The sequence below is a fragment of the Geospiza fortis genome, unplaced genomic scaffold (genome assembly GCF_000277835.1).
Source record: "Geospiza fortis unplaced genomic scaffold, GeoFor_1.0 scaffold55, whole genome shotgun sequence".
Lineage (NCBI taxonomy): Eukaryota > Metazoa > Chordata > Aves > Passeriformes > Thraupidae > Geospiza > Geospiza fortis.
Genome location: NW_005054308.1, coordinates 10798735 through 10802560, shown reverse-complemented (window position 1 = coordinate 10802560; position 3826 = coordinate 10798735).

Sequence of the window (3826 nt, the reverse complement as noted above, 5' to 3'; positions counted from 1 at the left end):
CCCCTCCCTCTCGGTGCTCTCCTGTCCCCCGCCCCAGGGTGTCCCTGTGCGCTCCTTTCCCCACCGTGTCCCCGTGCCTCCTGCCCCCAGCGCACTCCCTACGTCCCCGATGTCCCCACGCTCCCCGCCCGGAGGTGTCCGCACCCCACCCGTGCCCCCCGTGTGCTCCCCAGCACGCACAGCACCAGGAAAACCCCGATTACTCCGGGGCTCCTGGCACTGAGGACTCCTGGCACCCATCATCGTTGGTGGCACCTCGTGACAGGATGTCACCCAGGTCCCCATCCCTGCCAGTCCCCAGCGCGGTGCTCTTGCTGCACCCCAGTTGTGGGGGCATACAAGTGGAGCAGCCACAGAAATCCCACAGCTGGTCAAGGGTAGAGACACCCCCGAACTGTCCTGGGGGCACTGACCAGGCAGGGAGTGACCACTGGACACTGTGGCCAGCCAGGCATGTGGTCAGAGCCAGACACTATCACAAGCATTCCCCTCCAAAACAAATTGGCTAAATAAGGGCTAAGGAATCCTGGAAACTTCCTCTCAGCCTGACAGGAGATAACCCTGCCCCTGGAGTTTCATTTCTGCCATCCCTCTGAGCAGCACTGCTCCCCAGACACACACCTCACTGCTGGCCTGGCTGCTTTAGAGGTGGCAGCTGAAAGCTGTGGTTCTAAAACTGCCCTGTACCACAGAAAGGGAGAAAATAGAGAATTCTTTTCACCCAGATTACCCCAGTGCCACCAGCAGGAGCTGCAGGTCAGTCCTGGCTGGATGCAGCTCTGTGACCCTCCTATGGCACAGGCAGTGCCAGACTCCTGCCTTTGTCAGCAATTTAACACTTATCAATGGTGAATCTTATCTGAAACTCATCAGCTCTCGGGCTCTGATGTGTTTTCATGTTTCTGCCTCATTTTTCCTGCAGTTCTGGGGTGCCAGGGCCAGGTTCCCCCTTTTTGCTGCCTTTGCCCCAGCGCCCCACACCACAGCCTGCTGGGTGCCCATGTCATGCCCCAGCTGTGCTGGGGATATTTATTTATGGGGAAAGGAGGAAGTTTTGTGGTTTAAAGCAGAGGGGCAGACGAGGTACTGGAATCAGGAAATGAGATTAAAGGCAGTTGGGAAGTGTCTGTCCTGCCCTGAACCAGCGGCTTCCCTGCCCTTCCCACACTCCACCTCTGCATCCACACACTTCAGAGGTTTAAAAGTGAGGATATAAGGAACAGAAGATCCAGAAATCACCCCCCACAATCAGAAATTGTGGGAACTGCACCTCATCCTCAGCTCCCTGTTCCCCCGTTTTCAGTAAGAGCTGATGTGGCAGCTCTAGGAAGCACTCCAGGTGTCAGGTGGTGACCAGGCGGGTTTGCTGGGCTGTTCCTGAGTGCTCTGACTCCAAATCTAAGCATTCCTAAAGAATGAAGTCCCCTATCCTGATAAAGATACAGATGTTCATCCTGCAGATGTTCAGCCTGCAGGCAGCGCTGGGCCCTGGCAGGAGCAGAAGCAGATTTGGGGATGAGGTGGGAAACCCCTGCTCTGAGAGACACAGAGGTGAATTCTCTGCTTTGCAGCAGGTGTTTTAGCCAAGGCAGCCCTGTCTCTGGCAATCGCCCTCCAGAGGCAGCTCCAGGGCTCTGTAAATCTGTGCCCAGGGATCAGTTTCCAGCCCAGTTTCCAGCTCAATATTTTGAGTTTGTTGTACTCTGTTCAAAGAAATCTCAGCCTGGGCTTTGGTCAAGAGGCTGTACCAGAGGAAGCAGAGCAAGGCTGATTTTGTTCCTTGGTTTTCACCCGTGGTTTCCACTTTGGCGATCTTTGCTCACCTTTTAGGGTGGGCACAGGGCTTGAGATGATTTTTGTCTTTGACTCCCCAGCTGTGGCCCTCAGTGAGTTGGACGCAGGTTCAGAAAAAAGGCAGGAATTTGCCTGACATAAAAATAAATTCCATCACCCCAAGTCTCACTGGCTTTTGAGGTTTGCATGATTTTACCTGTACTTTTGAATAATTACTGGATTTCCATCAGGTTCAAGGCTTCATATTGGAACAAATACAACACCAAACCTCAGAGATGTTATGAACACAGTTCAGTTTTAATTTCTGGGGGGAGAGAGCCCCAAAATGCCTCCTTCTGGGTTCCTTGGACTTTAGGGTGTCAAAACCAGACAGGGCTCACTTGTTTCATGGCCCACTGGCCCTGGTGCTTTGTCATCACGCTGATCTTTTCCCTTCTCATAATTGGATGTGTTCTCCCTCCTCACTGAGTGACATTTGAAGAGCAGCCTGTGGGATCAATGAGAAAGCAGGGCTGGCAGAGAGAAATAATCACTTTTATCAGCCCAACTGACATAATTGGAATTAACAGCCGGGCTTTGGGCATGGAAGACTTTGCTGAGGACTGTGAGGAGCTGCATGCTGTGTGCCTGCCCAGATGTTTATCACAAACTGGAATGGAGTGGCCTGGCCAGATCAGGCTCTTTTATCAATAGCCTATCATAACTACTACAATTACCACATTCATGTTACTATTCTCCAATCACTAAAAGTCAGTACATTACAGTTTAAGCTAGAAGTTGCGTTTCAGTTTTCTTGCAGTAGAAAATTCTGAGACCTTTTTCCTACTTGTAACATTTGCTGACTTGTTTGCCTGTGCTATCTTTTTACTTGGTAAAATCACCTTGTTTGAGGTGGGTTTATCCTTTGCTCTAAGTCACAAAAACTTTTTCTAACTATCATACTTTTTGCTTCTTAGGGTTTATCCAGTAAGACTGGCTTAGCAATTCTTTTCTTTTATATCAAAACTTGCTTCTATCTCTATTCTTTCTTCATATTCTACACTTAAAAATCTTTCTGCTAAATATACATATCTGTGAGACTTTCTTGTCAAACTTTTATCTTTCCTAACCCCCACCTTTTAACCCCTGCAGTGCCAGGAGGGAAATAATTGCTGTGTTTCAGAGCAGACCAAGAGAAAGGAAAATGCTGGACAGGAGGGGTGAGCCCGGTGCAAAGCGAGGCACTTTGTGTGGAACCTGACCCTGCTGGAGCAGCCGAGCACCAGGGATTCGCTGTCTCTGAGCCAAAGACTGAGCTGCTCCCCCATCAGTCAGCGCTGCTGTGGATGCAGGTGACAGAGCGACACAACGTGAGGGCAGCAGAGGAAACCGGGGGTGGGGAGAGCAGGGCAGCGACAGCCGCAGATAAAAGATGCTTATCACGGCCTTTTCTTCCCCCTGCTGCTTTTCCCACAGCTGAGCTTGGTTTCCACCAGCACAGGAGATCGCTGTCTCCAAGCCACCCCTCCCTCTGGGCTGGTCCCCGTCGGTGCCCCCTGAGCCCTGCTGGTGCCAGCAGTGTCCCTCGTGCTGTCCCTAACAGTGTCCCTCGTGCTGTCCCAGCAGTGTCCCTTGTGCTGTCCCCAGCAGTGTCCCTCGTGCTGTCCCAGCAGTGTCCCTCGTGCTATCCCAGCAGTGTCCCTCGTGCTGTCCCCAGCAGTGTCCCTCGTGCTGTCCCAGCAGTGTCCCTCGTGCTGTCCCAGCAGTGTCCCTCGTGCTGTCCCCAGATCTGCTTTCCTGGCAGGCTGCGAGGCCGCACAAGGGGAATTTGCACACCTGGGGGGTTTTGGGGTGGTTTCTGCTCCATCATCCCACCCAGCAGCTCGGAGGGGACCCCAGCCAGGTGCAGGGGGGTCACCTTAATGCTGCCATGAATTCCCAGCAGCCTGGGCTGGAGTTGCATGCTGGTGGTGTGAGGCCAAGGCTGATCCCAAGACAAATGCACCAAATTGCAGGGTCCTTCTGATTGTTCTTTGGTTTTCTCCCTTGGTTC